Source organism: Canis aureus, chromosome 8 (assembly GCF_053574225.1).
Source record: "Canis aureus isolate CA01 chromosome 8, VMU_Caureus_v.1.0, whole genome shotgun sequence".
NCBI lineage: Eukaryota > Metazoa > Chordata > Mammalia > Carnivora > Canidae > Canis > Canis aureus.
In genome coordinates this window covers 71,826,477-71,847,291 of record NC_135618.1, presented here as the reverse complement: position 1 = coordinate 71,847,291, position 20,815 = coordinate 71,826,477, and the positions used below count along the sequence as shown (strand labels likewise).

Sequence of the window (20,815 nt, the reverse complement as noted above, 5' to 3'; positions counted from 1 at the left end):
AGCCACCCAGGCATCCTATTGATGCACATTTCTCTGATGGCTGTGAACTCATCTTTGCGTGTGGTTATTGGCTGTTTATAGATCTTATTTGGAGAAATGTGTATTCAGGTCCTTTGCCCATTTTTAAGTTGAGTTATTTATTTCATTATTGAATTGTAAGAGTAGGGCAGCCCGGGTGGCTTAGCGGTTTAGCGACCCTTCAGTCCAGGGCGTGATCCTGGAGACCGGGGATCGAGTCCCACGTCGGGCTCCCTGCATAGAGCCTGCTTCTCCCTCTACCTGTGTCTCTACCTCTCTCTCTCTCTCTGTTTCTCATGAATAAATAAAATCTTAAAAAAATTTAAAAAAAGAATTGTAAGAGTATTTTATATAGTCTAGATATAAGACCCTTATCAGACATATGATTTGCAGGATTTTTCTCCCATTCTGTGTTGTTGGTTTTTTTTTTCACCTTTTTTAATGGTGCCATTGAAACATAAAATTTTTTTTTTTAAGATTTATTTATTGGGATCCCTGGGTGGCGCAGCGGTTTGGCGCCTGCCTTTGGCCCAGGGCGCGATCCTGGAGACCCGGGATCAAATCCCACGTCGGGCTCCCGGTGCATGGAGCCTGCTTCTCCCTCTGCCTGTGTCTCTGCCTCTCTCTCTCTCTCTCTCTCTGTGACTATCATAAAAAAAAAAAAAAAAAAAAGATTTATTTATTTATTCTTGAGAGACTCAGAGAGAGAGAGAGAGAGAGGCAGAGACACAGGCAGAGGGAGAAGCAGGCCCCCGACAGCACAATGTGGGACTCGATTCGGAATCCCGCGATCACACCCTGAACTGAAGGCAGATGCTCAACCACTGAGCTACCCAGGCATCCCTGAAACATAAAGTTTTAATCCTGTCCAACTTACATATGTTTTATTTAGTTGCTTATGCTTTAAATGTCGTGCCTAAGAAACCATTGGCTAATCCAGTCACAAAGATTCATGCTTATGTTTTCTTCTGGAGTTTTATAGTTTCTGTTCTTATATTTGGACTTTGATCCATTTTGAGTTAATTGTTTTAAAAGATTTTATTTATTTGATGGGTGGGGGATTGGAGAGAGAGAGAGCATGTGCATGCACAAGCAGGGAGTGGGAGAAGCAGGCTCCCCACTGAGCAGGGAACCCCGACTTGGGGCTTGATTCTAAGATCCTGGGATCATGGCCCGAGTCGAAGGCAGATGCCCAACCAACTGAGCCACTTAGGTGCCCATTGAGTTAGTTTTTTTAAATTTTATTTTAGGGGATCCCTGGGTGGCTCAGCGGTTTAGCGCCTGCCTTTGGCCCAGGGCGCGATCCTGGAGTCCCGGGATCGAGTCCCACGTCGGGCTCCCAGCATGGAGCCTGCTTCTCCCTCTGCCTGTGTCTCTGCCTCTCTCTCTCTGTCTACATCTATCATGAATAAATAAATATAATCTTAAAAAAAATAAAATAAAATTTTATTTTAAAGTAGCCTCTATTAGCCTCTCTTGAGCTATAAAATAAAATAAAATAAAATAAAATAAAATAAAATAAAAAAGTAGCCTCTATATTCAATGTAGGACTCGCACTTAACAACCTTGAGATCCAGAGTTGCATGCTCCAATGGCTGAGACAGCCAGATGCCCCAAGTAAATTTTTATATATGATGTAACATAGGGCTTCAACTTCATTCATTTGTATGTGGATATCCAGTTGTCCCAGCACCATTTGTTGAAGACTAGACTATTCTTTTCTGATTGAGTTGTGTTGGCACCCTGGTGAAAAATCTTTTTTTTTTTGTTTGTTTGTTTGTTTTTTTTTAAGTAGGCTCCACATTCAGAATGGAACCGAACATGGGGCTTGAACTCATGACTTTGAGACCAAGACCTGAGTTGAGATCAAGAGTCAGACTCCTGGGGATCCCTGGGTGGCTCAGCGGTTTAGTGCCTGCCTTTGGCCCCCGCGTGATCCTGGAGTCCCGGGATCGAGTCCTGCACAAGGCTTCCTGGAGCCTGCCTCTCTCTCTCTTTCTGTGTCTCTCACGAATAAATAAATAAAATCTTGAAAAAAAATTAAAAAAAAAAAAAAAGAGACTCCCAACCAACTGAACCACCCAGGCACCTGGTCAAAAATCATTTTGTCAGGCTCTGTGCTCAGTGTGGAGTCTGGTTAAGGATTCTGTCTCCCTCTGCCTCTCCTCCTGCCCCTCCTGCTCATGCTCTCTCTCTCTCTCTCTCTCTCTCTCTCTCAAATAAATACATCTTAAAAAGAAATATGGGACGCCTCTGCCTTTGGCTCAGGGCATGATCCTGGGGTCTCAGGATCAAGCCCCACATCGGGCTCCCTGCATGGAGCCTGCTTCTCCCTCTGCCTGTGTCTCTGCCTCTCTCTTTCTGTGTCTCTCATGAATAAATAAACAAAATCTTTAAAAAAGAAAAATAAAATAAAAAAATCTGGCTATAAATATGTGAGTTTATTTTTGGACTCTCAATTCTCTTCTCTTGGTCTATACGTGGTCTAGCCTTATACCAGCACCTCAGCGTCTTCATCACTGTTGCTTTGCAGTGAGTTTTCAAACCAAGATGTGCGAGTGTGAGTCTTCCAATTCTGTGCTTTTTCTTTTTATCAAGATTGTTTTGGTTATTTGGGGTCTCTTTTTCATATGAATTTTAGGATCAATTTGTCATCTTGAGAGAGGTCAGCTAGGATTTCAGCAGGCATTGCGTTAAGGCTGCTGATTAAAATGGGAACTATTGCCAGCTTAACAATATTAAGTCTTCAGATCTGTGAACATAGTATGTCACTCCCTTTATTTAGGTTGCCATTAATTTCTTTCACCGGTGTTTTGCAGTTTTCAGAGTACAGTTGATGCACAAAAAGCTTGGAGGCTAGGGGTACTGACCCTCTGCACATTTAAAAATCTGTGTATAACTTTGGCTTTCCCGAAACTTAACTACCAGTGGTCTTCTGTTGGCTGGAAGCCTTACTGATAACAAAAGTAGTTGGTTAACATATATTTTGTATGTATATTATAGATTGTATTCTTATGATAAAGTAGGCCAGAGAGCATGATAGGAAAATCATAAGGAAAATATATTTATAGTACTGTATCAAAAAAAAAAAAAAAGAAAAGAAAAAGAAAAGAAAAGAAAACCCACTTGTATATGAACCCGCACATTTCAATTGTGTGTTCTTCAAGGGTCAACCATAAAAGTTTTGTACTACTTTTGTTAAATTTATTTCTAAGTATTTTTTGGTGCTGTTGTAAAGTGGAATTTCTTTTTCAGTTTGCTCGATGTTATTGTATAGAAATACCATTGATTTTCACGTGTTGATCTTGTATACCGCAACCTTGTTGAATCCCACTTGTTACTTTTAATGGCTTTGAAGTAGATTCCTTAGGGTTTTCTCAGTACAAGATCATGTTATCTGCAAATAGAGATAGTTTTACTTCTTCCTTTCCAGTCTAGGTTCATTTTATTTCATTTCTTGCCTCATTGCTCTGGATAAAGATTATAATATTGAACAGAAGTGGTGAGGGTAGAGGTGCCTGGGTGGCTCAGTCGATTGTGTCTGCCTTTGGCTCTGATTGTGATCACAGGGTCCTGGGATCAAGTCCCGTATTGGGCTCTGTGATCAAGGAGTCTGCTTCTCCCTCTCCCTCTCTCACAAATAAATAAATAACATCTTTAAAAAAAAAACAAAAAAAAAACAAGAAGTGGTGAGTCTAGACATCCTCCTTTTGTTCGTGATCTTAGGAAGAAAACATCCAGTCTCATCATTGAGTATGATCATTAGCTGTGGATTTTTCATAAATTCCCTCTATCAGATTAAGACAGTGCTCTTTTGTTGCTGGGGTATTTTTTTGTTGTTGTTGTTATTGTTTGTTTGTTTTTAAGTAGGCTCTACGGAAAAAAAAAAAAAAATAAGTAGGCTCTACGCCCAGTGTGGGGCTTAAACTCATGACCCTGAGATCAGGAGTCTCATGCTTTTACCAACTGAGCCAGTCAGGTGCCTCCTGTTGCTGGATTTTGTTTTTTGTTTTTTTTTTTTAGATTTTATTCATTCACAAGAGACACACAGAGAGAGGCAGAGACACAGGCAGAGGGAGAAGCAGGCTCCCTGTGGTGAGCCGGAAGCAGGACCCCAGGATCATGACTTGAGCAAAAGGCAGATGCTCAACCACTGAGCCACCTAGGCACCCCTGGTTTATAACTTTTGAATAATGCCTTTTGGGGGTAGGGGCAGAGGGAGAGGGCAAGAGAGAATCCTAAGCAGCCTCCCCCTCAGCACAGAGATGTGTTCACAGGGCTCAATCTCATGAACCTGAGATCATAACCTGAGCCAAAATCAAGAGTCAGGCTCTTAACTGAGGGAGCTACCCAGCCATTCTGAATAATGCTTCATTTTTATCTCTTTAATCGGCTAAACTTTAGTATGTTTTTTATAAATAAGCTTTAACTTAATATTTTGTTAAAATATTTGTATTTGCAATACAATAAATATTTAACTTCACTGACCTTAGCTTGTGCATCCTAAACACTTTTTAGAAATAAATTTTGTGGGGTGCATGGGTGGCCTAGTTAGTTAAGGTTCCAACTTTTGGTTTGGTTCAGATCATGATCTCAGGGTCGTGAGATCCAGCCCCACGTCGGGCTCTGTGCTCAATGTAGAGTCTACTTAAAGACTCAACCTCTCCCTCTGCCTCCTCTCTGCCGTGTGCACACACACTCTCTGTCAAATAAATCTTTTTTTTTTTTTTAAGGTTTTGTTTATTTGACAGAAAGAGCAGAAGCAGGAGGATGAGCAGAAGGAGAGGGAGAAGCAGAGTCCTTGCTGAGCAGGGAGCCCAACATGGGACTTGATCCCAGGACCCAGGGATCACAACCTGAGCCAAAGGCAGACGCTTAACTAACTAAGCCACCCAGGCCCTGCTAAGTTTTTACAAAAAACAAAACAAAAACAAACAAACAAAAATTTGTGAAATAAATGCAAAATGCCTTTGCTGGAGGCGAGAGTGGTGGGGGATGGGGTAATGAGGTGATGGATAGATATTAAAGAGGGCGCATAATGTAATGAGCACTGGGTGTTATATGCAAATGATGTATCACTGAACTCTGCCTCTGAAACTACTAATATACTATCTGTTAATTAATTGAATTTAAAGAAAAAATAATAAAAATAGTTTAAAAATAATGCAAAATGCCGGTATTGTCTGTATTATAATGTTCTACTTCATGAGGTTGTTAACAGAATTAAATGAGCTCAGTCATATAATGCTTTTGCATGATGCCAGAAATGGCAATACATGTTTCACATGTAACTTATTACTATTACTCTTACATATATGAAAATTTCCCTGTTTTTCCCAGGCGTGCCCCTCTGATCTTGCAGTCAGGCAGTGTTTTAGCAGCTGGTCATTTACATGACCTGTGTTCCCCACTGGACAGTTGTTTCCTTCAGAACCAGGCTAGTTTTGGCCTTTTGGCCTCTGGCCAACTGAGGTCTGGTCTGGCACCCCAGGCCTCTGGATCACAAGAGGGAAATGTAGTGCGGAGAAGAAAGAAGGGATGCCCAGAGCCATAGCTGAGGGCCCCTTGGCTCAGAGGACCCTGGCCAAGGAACCTGTGGGTCTGACACCTGATGCTTGAAGTCACTGGGCAGAATCGAGGTTGCTTCCAGGGTAGGTGATCCAGCCTGTCCTCCCCAGAGCTCCTTCTCAAACCTAGACCTGACTTCTTGTGGCTTGGGGGAAAGGCACAACCTGGGGAACCATGGAGCAAATATACCTCTTATAGAAGACTCTCCACCCCTGACTGATGTCTTTCAAAGAACTGGAACATAATTCACTGAAATGCCTTGATTTCTTGTTTGTCTTCAAAAACTGGGATGATCTGGTGACTGCCGGCTTTCATTTGTTTGTGGCACCGGGCACTGGAGTTGGGTATTGGGCCATGCTGGGCCCCACCACTCCCTACTGACTTCCCTACAGGCTTTTCCTCTCTAGGGACTGGGTACTGCCACTGAGTTTGTATTTTACCATTTTATAGAGTGGTATCAGACTGCACCTTTTATATTCCTTCTGTACATTTGCATTCCAAAGTATATTTCTCAGATTGGATCTTGATGTTTGTGGAACTAGTTCATTCTTTTTAACAGCTATATGGTGTTCCATTGTATGAATAAATGACTATTTATTCATTCCCTCACTAGGACCAGTTGGTGGTTGGATGTTAAAATATCCATTTTATAAATGGTTGTTGATTTATGTGGGTTTTTAATTTATTTTTCTCTTAAAGATTTATCTATTTATTTATTTTAGAGAGAGACAGAGAACGTGTGCATGCATGTACAAGCAGGGGTAGAGGGAGAAAGAATCTCAAGCAGATTCTCTGTTGAGCTTGGAGCCTGATGTGGGGCTCGATCACACATCCCTGAGATCATGACCTGAGCTGAAACCAAGAGTTGACACTCAACTGACTGAGCCATCCAGGTGCCCTTGACTTTTTAGTTTCTTGAATATATTTTGGTAAGTTACATTTTTAAGACTCATTACCTATTCCATGTAAGATTTAAAATTTACTGTCCTGAGTCGTTCATAGTAAAACCGCACCTGTATCTAAAATATGGTTCTTTTTCCTTCCAATAGTTATTGCTGTTCTCTCTCTCTCTCTTTATGTTTTGCCAGAGGATTTATTAGGCTTTAAAAATTTTTGGGGGGTTTAAGGCCCCTCTTTTATTTCTTTGTTCTCAATTTTATTGTTTCTTTATTCTCTCTTTTGGAATTTTCGGTTTTGTTTGGCCCCTACTACCTGCCGCCCCACCCCCACCCCCCACCCCAGCTTCCTGAGTTAACTGCCCAGCTCACTGCCTTTGGGGGTTCTTTATTTCTCAGATATGTATTTAAGGTTATAAATTTTGCCCTTAGTATTCCTATAGCCATATCCTCCCAGTTTTGTTATATGGTGCTTTCATTTCTTCTTCGACTAGTGAGTACTCAGAAGTGAATTTTCAAGTTTTGAATGCATAGGGATTTGCTTATGTTCTATCTCACTGATTTCTCCCTATTGTAGCCAGAGAACATGATATATGTGATAGTAATAGTAATTTTTTGGTATTTATTAAGACTTGTTTCTGACTTAACATGTGGTCAGTTTTTGAAAATGGTCCATGTGTATTCTTTTTCTTTTAAATATAAGATTTTTTTTTTTTTAACATTTTATCTATTTACTCATGAGAGACACAGAGAGAGAGACAGAGACAGAGACACAGGCAGAGGGAGAAGCAGGCTCCATGCAGGGAGCCCGACTCGAGACTAGATCCTGGGACTACAGGATCACACCCTGGGCCAAAGGCAGGTGCTAAACTGCTGAGCCACCCAGGGAACCCCATCCATGTGTATTCTCTAATTATCACATATGGAACTTTATGAGGGTAGTTTATTTTAATTTAATTTAATTTAATTTAATTTTATTTTATTTTATTTTATTTTTGTGTTTTTATTTTTTAAAAGATTTTATTTACTTGTTCATGAGAGACAGAGAGGGAGGCAGAGGGAGAGGCAGGGTCCCTGCTCTGTGGAACTCCATCCCAGGACCCCAGGATCATGACCTGAGCCAAAGGTAGATGTTCAACTGACTGAGCCACTCAGGCACCCTGTTTTTTTATTTTTAAAAGATTTATTTGAGAGGTGGGAGTGCTCAAGAGAGAGCATGAGCAGGGAGAGGGAGCAGCAGACTCCCTGCTGAGTGCAGAGCCCTATGCCAGGCTGGATCCCAGATCCCAGGACACCAGACTCATGACCTGAACTGAAACCAGACACTTAACCCACTTGAACCACCCAGGTGCCCCAGGATTTTTTATTTTTTGAAGTAATCTCTACACTCAACATGGGGCTCAAACTCACAACCCTGAAATCAAGAATCACATGCTCTAACGACTGAGCCAGCCTGTCACCCCTGTGAAGGTCCTATAAATCTTATACTTTTCATCTGTTTAATGGAGCTCTTAACTGGTGGGGAAGGTATTTTAATGTCTTTCACTGTGATTGTGGATTTGTCAATTTATATTCATGAGTCTGTAAATTTTTGCATTGTGTATTTTGAGACAGTTGTTAGGGGCATAACGGTTTAAATCCTTTTATCTTCTTGGTCAACTGATCCTTTTAACATTATGTAGAGCCTCTTTATTCCTACTAGTGTTTTGTTTTGTTGTTTTTGTCTTAAAGCCTGCCTGAATATGTTCATACTACTTATATGAGTAAGTACCTACTCCCTATTGTATTTCTGCACACCAGCTTTCTTCTGCCTTGCATATTTTTCCCTCATTTCCTTACACTTAGCCTCTGTGAATCTTTATATTTTTAGGTGAGCATCTTGTAAATAGCAGACAGTTAAATATTATTACTATCATATTATTTGATAACCTTTTAATGGCAAGTTAGTCCATTTTCATTCATTGTGACTACTGATGTATTTGGATTATTTATGTCATTGTATTAAATTGGTCGATACCTTTTATTCCTTCCCCTAACCTTTCTTTTTTTAAAGTAATTTTAATTTTGTTTTAAAGATTTTATTTATTTATTCACGAGAGACACAGGGAGAGAGAGAGAGAGGCAGAGACACAGGCAGAGGGAGAAGCAGGCTCCATGCAGGGGGCCTGACGTGGCACTGGATCCCGGGTCTCCAGGATCAGGCCCTGGGCTGAAGCGCTAAACCGCTAAGCCACCTGGGCTGCCCTCCCCCAATCTTTCTTATAAGAATCCTATTTCAAACATTTTCGAAGTTGTCATTCAATTTCCAGCATGCAGTTTTGGTGCAACAAAGACTAAAAGTAATCCCAAACAAAACAAGGACCCTAGAGTTATTTTTATTTTTTAAGTTAGCTCTGTGCCCAACATGGGGCTCAAACTCATGACTTGGAGATCCAGAGTTCGCCTGCTCCTTGGATTAAGCCAGCCTGGTGCCTCTCTGCTGTTAATCTTATTGATGTAGTTTTCGAATGTGGGTGAAGTCCCCAGCCAACAGCCAAGAAGGGATCCTTGAGAAATCTTTGGTGCAAAAAGGTGATTTTATTAAGGCCTGGGGACAGGACCCATGGGCAGAAAGAGCTGCTGCCCTGGGGCTGTGAGGAGGGGCTGATTATATACTTGGGAGTTGGTGGAAGGAAAAAGGGAGGTGCCCAAAAACACTTTCGTCTGCTGAGGACAATCCTCAGGATACTGGCGGCCTTCCTTGCCTTTGTCACAGTTGTCAAGCTAAGTGCTTTTCCCTCTAGCAAAGCATTAACATTAAGACAGTTGGAAAAAAAAAAAAAAAAGACAGTTGGGAGTTTCCTGGAGAAAGGTCACATGTATCCCACTCAGAAGTTGGGGAAGGGGGGTGGTTATGGGGTATCAGCTATGATTTTGTCCTCAGCTTGCCTTCTGCTCCTTCATCATTATGGTCAGATAATCAGCATTTCCCCCTCTGGTAGCTTTTTTTTTTTTTTTTTTTTTTAAAGATTTTTATTTATTTGAGAGAGAATGAGAGAGAGAGAGATAGAGCACATGAGCAGGGGCAGAGGAAGAGGGAGAAGCAAATTCCCCTGCTGAGGAGGGAGCCTGATACAGAGCTCCATCTCAGGACCCCAAGATCATGACCTGAGCTAAAGGCAGATGCTTAACCTACTGAACCTCCCAGGGGCCCCCCTCCCTCCCTCCTTTTTTCCCCTCTTTTTGCTTTTGTTCTGCACTTTCACTGTGATGGTTTCTAAATGAAGACTTGTCATTTCTAAGTATGGGTAGGGTTTATGCTTCTTGAATCTTTAAATTTGTGTCTTTTGTCAGGTCCAAAAATTTAGTAATCATTATGTCTTTTTTTCTTTTAAGATTTTACTCATTTGAGAGAGAGAGAGAACGAGCAAGAGCGAGTGAGCAAGCAAGCAGGGGAGAGCACAAGCCAAGGAGAGAGGCAGAGGGAGAAGCAGACTCCCTGCTGAGCAGGGAGCCTGATGCAGGGCTTGATCTCAGGACCCCAAGATCAGGACCTGAGCCCAAGGCAGGCACTTAATCAACTGAGCCACCCAGGTACCCCTGTCTTTTTTTTTTTTAAATTAAGATTTTATTTATTTATTTAAGAGAGAGAATGAGTGCAGGAGAGCATGAGCAGGAGGAGAGGCAAAGGGATGGGGAGAAGCAGGCTTCCCGCTGAGCAGGGAGCCCAACACTGAGGTTGATCCCAGGACCCTGAGATCTTGACCTGAGCTGAAATCAAGAGTGACTGAGCCACTCAAGCACCCCTTAAATCATTTTTTTTTAAATTTTTTTTTTTAATTTTTATTTATTTATGATAGTCACAGAGAGAGAGAGAGAGAGGCAGAGACACAGGCAGAGGGAGAAGCAGGCTCCATGCACCGGGAGCCTGACGTGGGATTCGATCCCGGGTCTCCAGGATCGCGCCCTGGGCCAAAGGCAGGCGCTAAACCACTGCGCCACCCAGGGATCCCATCCCTTAAATCATTTTAATTGAATTACAATGCATACCCGGAGAAGTGTGCAAATCATAGGTATACACCTCACTAAATTTCCATAAGTGAAAAACCCTTAGAATCAGTACCAAGGTCAGGACTCAGAACATTCCAGAACCCATGGAAGCCACTCCAATGCCCACTCCCAGTTTCTTCTTCCTTCCAAAGGTTAGCACTTTTTATAGTCATTTCTAGGACTCATTTGATGTTGTCCTTCAGCTTATTGTATTCTGGAGTCTTGGGCTTCTCATCTTCTGTTAGTTGTGTCCTGAGTTTCAATCCTAGTGAGTTGTCCCTCCAGGGATTTTTCCATTTCCTACAGTGAGCTCATCTTTAAGGTGGTTGGTGTTGAATGATCCTTTCCTCATTCCGTAGCAGCCTGGATAAAATGGAGCATGGCTCCCAAGCTTTTCCCTTTTGCTTATGCCCCAGGAGTATCATCAGACCAGGCTCAGTTTTTATGGCAGTGTTTGGCCTGGAAGTTTCGGGACTGCCACAGCCCAGCCAATTGACATCCCAAACCACGTGATGCTGGATTTGGGAGCTTTGGATTCTCAGGCTGAAACAGACAAAGCTTGCTTGTCACCTCCCTGTGGATGGGCACATTGTCTCAAGGTCCCCCTTTCACTTTTCAGAGACCTCAGGACCAACCTCTGGCCTTCGGTGTGGCCCAAGGCTATGTCCTGTCCCCATATGGGCCCTGAGCATAAGCCATCACTGCTCACACCTACCTCAGCACAGGACAGAAGCAGGGTGAGTGCATTAGCTGTCCTCTGCAGGGTCAGTGCCCTCTTGTTTGTGGCATCTGGGGGATTTCTCTTTCTTATGTGTGAACTCAGCTGTACATTTGAATTAATTTCTGTTTCTTTGACCATCTGAGGAGTTTGTGAGGAGAGAAGTTTCAAATTATTTTGGTATGCAAAATCAGAAACACTAGAGAGGGGGTATTAGGTGGGCTGTTGAGCACTTGAAAGGTAGCTCATGTAGCTGTGGAACTTATTTTTAATTTTCATTGAATTTTTGTTAATTGACACTGATTTATAAACAGTGACTGGTAGCTAGCGGCTCCCAAACTGGACGATGCATCCTTGGGTTGGAAGGAGGAGCTCCTCATGGCCCCCTGGCCTGAGCAGGCTCTGGTTACACTCATCCCAGAGTGTGGACAGCCTGCATTCCTGTCTTGTTCTATGTCTCTGACCATCTTGATGGAGCTTAAGTGGGAACCATGTGAGTTGGCCTAGATTCCATCCTGTGGATTTGGACCTGCCAGTGCCTGATGAATGGGCCAGGGAGCTGTATCAGGCCCCAACTGTTTATCTGTTGAGGGTGTGGCACAGAGTTGAAAAGGATTAGGAACAACCCTGAGTGACAGTCAGGACTCCCATTGCCTCTTTTGCCCCTTAAAGCCTTGGCTTTCGGGATCCCTGGGGATCCCTAAAGCTCAGCCGTTTAGCGCCTGCCTTTGGCCCAGAGCGTGATCCTGGAGTTCTGGTATCGAGTCCCGCGTTGGGCTCCCGGCATGGAGCCTGCTTATCCCTCTGCCTGTCTCTCTCTCTCTCTCTCTCTCTGTCTATCATAAATAAATAAATCTTAAAAAAAAATAATAAAGCCTTGGCTTTCTCGCTTTATCCCCTCTCCTTACCCCATTCTATCTTCAGCCGTTTTTGACCCTCAGACTCTCCCTGGAAGGCTTCTCCTCCTGCAGGACTGACCTCCCGAGGGGTTCCAGCTATCTGGGGGCCTCGGTTACAGCCTCACACAGCTCAGGATCCCCCAGACACATCCCGCTTTCCTAAGCCTGGGTGTTTGCCCATCCCATTCCTCCTTCCTAGCTGTCCCTCTGTCATCCCCACTCCCACTTTCTTGATGGGCACATTTTCATTCTCTTTCAAAACCAACCTCCAATATCACCTCTGCAAGAAAGCCCAATTTCTTTTTTTTAAATAATAAATTTATTTTTTATTGGTGTTCAATTTGCCAACATACAGAACAACACCCAGTGCTCATCTCGTCAAGTGACCCTTCAGTGCCCGCCACCCAGTCACCCCCATCCCCCGCCCTCCTCCCCTTCCACTACCCCCAGTTGGCTTCCCAGAGTTAGGAATCTTCATGTTCTGTCTCCCTTTCTGATATTTCCTACCCATTTCTTCTCCCTTCCCCTCTATTCCCTTTCACTATTATTTATATTCCCCAAATGAATGAGACCATATAGTGTTTGTCCTTCTCCGATTGACTTATTTCACTCAGCATAATACCCTCCAGTTCCATCCATGTCAAAGCAAATGGTGGGTATTTGTCATTTCTAATAGAAAGCCCAATTTCTGTACTCCCCTAACACTCCTGACCCGCATACTCTCCTGATACATAAGTCTATGTATATTTGCGTATGTATTCTTGTATATAAAACGTTTATGAAGGTACACTTTTTTTTCTTTTAAAGATTTTATTTATTTATTCATAGAGACACACACACACACACACAGAGAGAGAGAGAGAGAGAGAGAGAGAGAGGCAGAGACACAAGCAGAGGGAGAAGCAGGCTCCATGCAGAGAGCCCGACGTGGGACTGGATCCAGGGTCTCCAGCATCATGCCCTGGGCTGCAGGCGGCGCCAAACTGTTGCGCCACCAGGGCTGTCCGAAGGTACACTTTGTATGCATGATGGGCAAGATTCAAAATTCACCCATGATAGCGAAGTTTGTCTCCCTTACACCCTGGGTTCCAGGCCACCCACCGCCCCCCTTCCTCAGGGCAACTACTGTCCCTCAACACCGGGAACACCCTTCCTCAAGAGCCTAGGGACTTCTTTTGACCTGCTCATGGACAGCAGGTGCCTGGAGGGCAGGGCTAACCTAGCCCATTCTCTGTAGGCTCCCTGGGCACAGGAGGGGTTTGATGTGTGGGCGGACCACAGCCATCTGAGTACCAGGCTCTCAGGGTAGTAAAAGGGAGAATGATGGAGCCCTATCTGCGAATTGGGCTCAGTTGATTGGGTGGCTGTCTTTGGCTCAGGTCATGATCCCAGGGTCCTGGGATCGAATCCTGCATTGGACTCCCTGCTCAGCTGGGAGCCTGATTCTCCCTCTCCCTCTGCTTGTGCTCTGTTGTTCTGTCAAATAAATAAATAAAATCTTAAAAAAAAAAAAAAAAAAAAGAATGGACCATAGCGCTACGGTGACACTCCCCCCACTGGCTTCCCCAGGGCACCAGGGCAGTGGCAGGGAAGCAGGAAAGCGAAATTCTTGTCTCATGGAGTCAGAGAATGAATCTTGAGTCAGAGGATGAACCTCATGGATAAAGGAGAGTGAATAAAGCTATAGAAGTTGATTAACCAAGGATACAGAGAAAGCTCTCAGGAGCCAGAGGGATCCCGAAAGTGTTTACCAATGGGAGCCTCCACTGACAGTCTTTTATTTAGAACTGACCAGGGAGCTCATGGCCTTATCATTTTTATGATGTCTTGGTTTGAGTGAGGGCTGGTGATAACATCTCGAATGGCTTCTTTTTGGGGCCTGGTTATTCTTTGTTGGTCACAGATGACTGTCAGGAAAAAGACACCTAGGGCATGGAGGTCTGGTTGGTTCCCTCATCTCTGGTTTCCTTACACTTCAGCATTTTTGGGATTTCTGTGGGCCTGATCACACAGCCCCCTACCTATCTCTCTGTACCTCGCCCCGCCTGTCCCTTACTCGCCCGCATCCATAGACGATAACCCTGTCTCCTGCCACCTTCCTGCACAATAGTCACGTGACTCGGTGCAAGTGTTTCCAGCTGGGTTGTCCCCACCTTCCCTGGAATGACCTTGGAAATGTGGCACTGTTAGTAAGGCATCAAGGAGACCCATCTCCCCAGGGAAGGCCATGGTTGAGGGGAGGCAGTTCTATAGGAGCCCCACAAAAAACATCAGCTTGGAGATCGAGTGCCAGCTTCTCCTTTCAAAGAATATTCTGACCGTCTGATCAAGTAAGATTTAGATTCTAGTGCAGCACATTTCTGGGCACCAGGCCAGGCGGCAACACTGACGCTCTTGCTGAGTCCCCACCAGAGCCACGCAATGCTGGGGAGCCTGATGTGGAACCGAATGGAGGAAGCAGTGCAGGGAACCCCCTCCATTCCTCAGCAAGGAGGGGTTTGACAATTACTTGAAAAATGGATGGTTTATGTGTCCAGGGATGTGTGGATGAATTTTGCTGTGTTCCTCTTTGGACTGACTCAGAGGTTTCCCAAATGAGCTGTGCAGAGGAGTAGCCGTGTGGTGGTGGGGGGGATACACAGAATTGGACAGGCTTATGCAAAAGCTGCCCCATTGGGAGCACCTCTGAACTTTTTTGTATGTTTTATTCTAAATTTGTTTTTCTAGCAAAGACCTGAGACCAAAGGGAAGGGAGAGGTTGAAGGGTGTTGGGGTGTGGGATCAGAATGGTACAAGCCTCTCCATACCCACTTCCAGTTTTTCTTTTCTGCACTGGAGTTCTGGTCTGACAGCCCAAGCCTTGGGTAGAAAGGGAAGGTCCACTTGCGGGAGGCCATGTTTGAAAAGGATCAGAGAGATGGGAAAAATGGGGAGAACGACAAGATTATGTGAAGCAGCAAGTCAACACGAGCGGTGACAAGGGACGAGGTTGAGAGGGAACCCCTCCCTGGAGCTTTGTGCATTGGCAGTGTCACAGTCAATGAGGTTTATCTGAGGCATGATTATTGCTAACTGGAACCTCCTGGTAGTTCCAGGAGGAACTCCCTGGGAGTCCATGGTGGCATTTGGTGGAGGGGACTCTGAGCTTCCTGAGTCCCTGGGCATAGGTGCTGTGGATGTTTGTATTGTACAAGCCAGGGAGCTTGGTGACCACCCTGGGGCTGCAGGTGTCACTATGCTTGGTTGGATGTCACCATTGGGTCCTACCTACTCGACCAGCCACATCCTCAGCCTGTCCCTGACACTGAGTCCCCCTCTGGTGCCAGGCATGCCCAAGTTCTTGCTCACCTCTGTGCCTTTGCACATGCTGTTCTCTCTTCCCAGAATATACCTCCCTCTGTCTCCATTGTTTTCACACACCCAACCAGACAACCACCTATCCCTTTTCTATGCTCTCTGTAAATGCTGCCTCCTCCAGGGAGCCCCTCACAACACTGGTTTCCTCAGCATGATCTGTTGGCATGTCTGCCTCCCCCACTGTGCTGTGGGTTGTCCAGTCTATGGGCCACACGGGGTTCATTTCTAATCCATCTACCTACCAAAATGCAGGCAAATGGGTGTGCAGCTCATGCTCACTGAATAAATGATTTTTTTTTTAAAAAAAGCTAGTGGCAGGGGATCCCTGGGTGGCTCAGTGGTTTAGCACCTGCCTTTGGTCCAGGGCATGATCCTGAGGTCCCAGGATTGAGTCCCGCATTGGGCTCCCGGCATGGAGCCTGCTTCTCCCTCTGCCTGTGTCTCTGCCTGTGTCTCTCTCTCTGTGTCTATCATGAATAAAAAAAAAAAAAAAAAAAGAAGAAAAAAAAGCTAGTGGCATTGCTTCTGGGTAAGTGAGATGTGTGGCTTTAAACTGTGCTGACGTGGAATTTGTACTCACCTGTAAAAATTGTCCTGAGAGGCAGGAAAGCAAATGCCACTCACCTTTTTTTTTTCTTTTAAGGAATTTATTTGAGAGAAAGAGCAAGATAGTGAGAAAGAGCATGGAGCAGGTGGGGAGAGGGAGAAGCAGGCTCCCCACTGAGCAGGGAGCCCTATGGGGGCTTCATCCCAGGACCTGGGGATCATGACCTGAGCTGAAGGCAGATGCTTAACTGACTGAGCCACCCAGGCACCCCTAGATTAGTAATTTAAAATTTTATTTTAGCAGTAGAACAAACCTCATACAGAACCCTAAAGCATAACAAGTCCACCTCCAGTATTTAACATACAGATATGCTCATGCTGGTGGGAAGTGATAGATGCACATGATTATTTCAGTGAAAAAGTTGGAAGCAATTTCAATTATCTATAAATTAGGGTTCATCCACATGCTGGTATACTGTGCAGTCCTAAAATCGAATGGGGGAATCCATTCCTAGGTAAAATTTATCAGAAATACCTAACAGACTTTTTTTTAAGATTTATTTATTTATTTATGATAGACACAGAGGAGAGAGAGAGAGAGAGAGAGAGAGAGGCAGAGGGAGAAGCAGGCTCCATGCAGGGAGCCCGACATGGGACTCGATCCCGGGACTCCAGGATCGCGCCCTGGGCCAAAGGCAGGCGCCAAACCGCTGAGCCACCCAGGGATCCCCCCTAACAGACTTCTGTTCATCAAAAGACAGGTACACAGATCTTCCTTGACTTGCTATGGGGTAACACCCTGATCAACCCTTTGTACGTTGAAAAGATCCTTTAAGTGGAAAATGCACCTAACCTCCCGAACATCATGGCTTAGCCTAGCTGACCTTGAATGTGCCCAGAACACTCACATTAGCTCACATTTGGGCAAAATCCTCTAATGCAAAGCTCATTTTATTATGAAGTGTTGGCTCTCTCATGTGATGTAGTGCAAGCTGTCCAGAAAGTGAGAAGCAAAGTGGTTGTATGGGCACAGGAGGGCTGTCAGCGCAGAGGTTCCTTACCCTTGTGATTGTTGCAGATGATGCCACGACCCAGCATCATGAGAGAGGAGCATCCTGATGGGAAAAGATCCACATTCTAAATTCCAGGTACAGTCTCTACTGAACGCGTCCTGCTCTCACACCATCATAAAATTGAAAAAAACCCTAAGTCGAGCCTGTCTGTAGACTGTGCACAGCAGCACTGTTATAACCAAGCCTCAGAACCCACCCAGATGCCCATCCACAGTAGAATGGGTAAATCCGTTGTCACATATTCATTGAATGGAGTAGCTTGCAGAAGAGAAGACGAATCAGTTACAGCTACACACGACATGGATGAATTTCACAGACATGATGGCGAGGAAGAGAAGCCAGATGGAAGAGAAAATATCCTGAGTCCTATTTACATAAAATACAAATGAGAGTAAAACTGTAGTGTCAGAAGTCAGGATGGTAGTTACATGGAGGGGAGCACGATGCTTTTCCCTGACGACATGAGCACTTTCTGTGTGTGTGTGTGTGTATTTTACTTAAAAAGCAGTTGTGTAAAAGGGATGAGAAACCATTTCATGTGTGGGAATGACGTCATCTCTGAGATTATGAGATGGAAAGAAGCAAGGCACAGAGGAGTGTGTGTCCCTCAAAACTTATGTGCTGGGGACAGAATATGTCTCCATCTGCTGGGGATGGTTGTATAAGAAAGGGGAGGTCCCTTTTGAATTTTCTACCACATTTCTTTTTTTTGTTTTAATTAAATTAAATTAAATTAAATTAAATTAAATTAAATTAAATTATTTGACAGAGAGAGAGAGAGCAAGCATAAGCAGGAGGAGCAGCAGAGGGAGAGGGAGAAGCAGATTCCCCACCAAGCAGGGAGCTGTATGTGGGACCCCATCCCAGGACACTGGGATTATGACCTGAGCCAAAGATACTTAACTGACTGAGCTGCCCAGGCGCCCTTCTACCACATTTCTTTTTTTTTTTTTTTTTCACATTTCTTATTCAAGAGAGTAAGTGCTATTCAGGTTTAGCCTCAGGACGCAGTATACGTCCAGACACTGGCTGGTCCCTGCTTCCTGGGATCCTTGTAAGAGCAGGTGGGCACTGCTGTCCTCTCACCTGAGCCAGAGAAGGCCAGCACTTGCCTGCAGGTCCCCAAAGCGGGGTGATGGTGGCCGGGGGTGGGGGGGCTTAGACGGGACTGTCCCTCTCCTGTGATAGAGATTTTCAGAAATGTCTGGATCCCAGACTCCTCAGCACAGTGGTTTTCACATGTGTCTCTTGGTGCCTTAGAATCCCAGGGAGGGGTCACGACGGCAGCCACACATTGGCTTTAAACATCATGATTCTCTTCTGCAAACTCAGTTCTGTAAAGCTATTGTCTGAAAAATAGTTCTAATTGCCTCTGTCCTTACCCAGAAGTTTTCAATAGCATCTTGAGTGATACAGTCCTTTTTACGACACTGTCTCAGGTGTCCCAAGACTGTCCGCATCCACTATCAACATTTGCAGTTGTTGTGACAACTAAAAACACTCGTTAAAGGATGCAGCTGGAGTGAGTGAAGGGTTGTGTGGTACTCTTAACCAAAGCAAGAGACTCTGCATCTGTATACCTGGTGATCCTCCAGCCCCTGCTGGAATGCTCCCAGTGATGAGGAGCTCACCACCTCACAAGGCAGCCCCTACCACACTCAGCAGCTCAGGCCTCTGTCCACAGCTTTTCCTGTTCCCCTGGAATGTCCACCTCTTGGTTCCACATAACAGTCTAAACATGAGGATACATCGGACCCCTTTTCCCTGTGTATACCACCCGTGAGATATTCCTGTCGGAAAGTTTAATGTAAGCCCACTCAACCCTGTGTATTGTACTTCTCTTCCTGTTTACACGAAATGCAGGGGATAGAGGAAGGAGTTAAAGAATGCCTCAGAGAAACAACAGATACAGAAGGTGGGACTACATATAAGATAATTGGCCTGGTTGCTTTAAAAAGTCAAAGAGAGGGATCCCTGGGTGGTGCAGCGGTTTGGCGCCTGCCTTTGGCCCAGGGCGCGATCCTGGAGACCCGGGATCGAATCCCACATCGGGCTCCCGGTGCATGGAGCCTGCTTCTCCCTCTGCCTGTGTCTCTGCCTCTCTCTCTCTCACTGTGTGCCTATCATAAATAAATAAAAGTTTAAAAAAATTAAAAAAAAATGTCAGAGAGAGTGTGACTCAGTCGGTTAAGTGTGCCTTTGGGTCAAGTCATGATCCCAGGTCCTGGGATCGAGTCCTGCATTGGGCTCCCTGCTCAGTGGGGAGTCTGCTTCTCCATCTGCCCCATGCCCTGCTCTTGTGCTCTACACTCTTTCTCTATCTCCATCTCAAATAGATAAATAAAATCTTAAAAAAAAAGTCATGGAGAAAAGGATTGGTGGGGGCTGTGTTTCAGAGTAACGGAGAATAAAAATACCTAACAGGCAAAGTAGCCCCAGATCTTTGACTGGTTTCTTTTGTGACCAATGAAACAAAAACAGCTATAAAATACTTTTCTGAGACAATTGGGGAAACTTAACTAGGCACTAGAAATTAGATAATGCTGGGAGTTAACTGTTAATTCTCGAGTCTGATAATGGGGTTGTGGGTTTTATTTTGTAAGATTTTATTTTTTAAAGTAATCTCTGCAACAACATAGGGCTCGAACTCACAACCCCGAGATCAAGCATCACGTGCTCTACTAACTGAGCCCTGGGATTGTGGTTTTGGAGAGGATGGAGTTTTAGGTGATACATGTTGAAGTATTCACTGTGGTCAGGAAGTGAAATGTTATGATCTTTGGAAATTTTGACTGGCTCAGCAAAACCAACCAATCAGCCCTATATACACCCAGGCAAATGTTAACAATCGTTGAATATAGATGGTGGGCATAAGGGGCTCATGAACGCATTATTTCAACTTTTCTTAATGTTTGCAATTTATCATAATACGAAGTTTGGGAAAAATCTCAACAACAGCCCATTGGGACAGTGTTTTATACTCAGTGTATTTACTTTTGTGTATAGCCACTTGTAAACTAAGGAGAACCAAAAACCCAGTTGATATGCAGAATGACCCTAGGAGAGCGGGGTCTGCTTGGGATTTCTGGGATCTGGGAGGGTTTCAGAAGCACTGGGGTGAGGCCTGAGAGGTGGCCTGGGTGGAATGAGGAAGGGCCTTGAGTGTTGAGGAGGCTGATTTTGTCTACAGGGGCTTGAGCAAGCCACCGAACGGTCCAGACAACCCTGGCATATCAGTGGGAGCAGAGAGGGCAGTGATGGGCTGGAGAAAAGAGCTTTAGTCTCAAGTGCCTTGAGGGGCAAGGAAGCCTGGTTGAGGTCTGTGATCTCCCCTGGTGAGAGGGAAGATCCACCACTTAGGGACAGCTGATATTCCCTCCAAGGGGGACAAAAATGCATGTGGGTCCAGGGAACTTCTCAAGAGCATCCAGAATTCTTTCTTTATATGAGAAATCTAGTTTATAGTGTTGGTGCATTTAAAAGCAGAAGCAAAGCAAAACACTGTTGGAAGCAGACAAATCAAGACAGAAGCTCTGATCAGGTTCAGGGGCCGCCATCCCTGGGTGAGTGAGGAGGTGTGACAGGCGGAGGGTGGTGCCGGGGCTGACCTCAGGGCAATGGAGAGGCCTGACTGCAGAAGCACCTAGAGGTAGACTCCATCTAGGAGACTTAATGAGTAACCAGATTCAGGAAAGGGAGGGTGGAGTCCAG

The 20,815-nt window shown here is 44.7% G+C and overlaps 2 long non-coding RNA genes and 1 pseudogene across 3 annotated transcripts; all 3 read left to right on the top strand.

The window, feature by feature from the left end:
• Nucleotides 1-6,227: 6,227 nt before the first annotated feature.
• Nucleotides 6,228-11,248, top strand: LOC144318190 (uncharacterized). 2 transcript variants are annotated; one of them, XR_013384003.1, is made up of 3 exons: nucleotides 6,228-6,479; nucleotides 9,858-10,055; nucleotides 11,131-11,248. It is a non-coding gene; the product is annotated as an uncharacterized LOC144318190 (long non-coding RNA). The 2 variants fall into 2 exon arrangements; XR_013384004.1 differs by lacking the exon at nucleotides 6,228-6,479 and adding an exon at nucleotides 9,725-9,769.
• A 1,716-nt stretch (nucleotides 11,249-12,964) lies between these two features.
• On the top strand, nucleotides 12,965-19,059 carry LOC144318189 (uncharacterized). Its single transcript, XR_013384002.1, has 3 exons — nucleotides 12,965-13,138; nucleotides 16,610-16,792; nucleotides 17,110-19,059. It is a non-coding gene; the product is annotated as an uncharacterized LOC144318189 (long non-coding RNA).
• Nucleotides 15,140-15,262, top strand: LOC144319866 (U4 spliceosomal RNA; annotated as a pseudogene).
• Nucleotides 19,060-20,815: the final 1,756 nt, after the last annotated feature.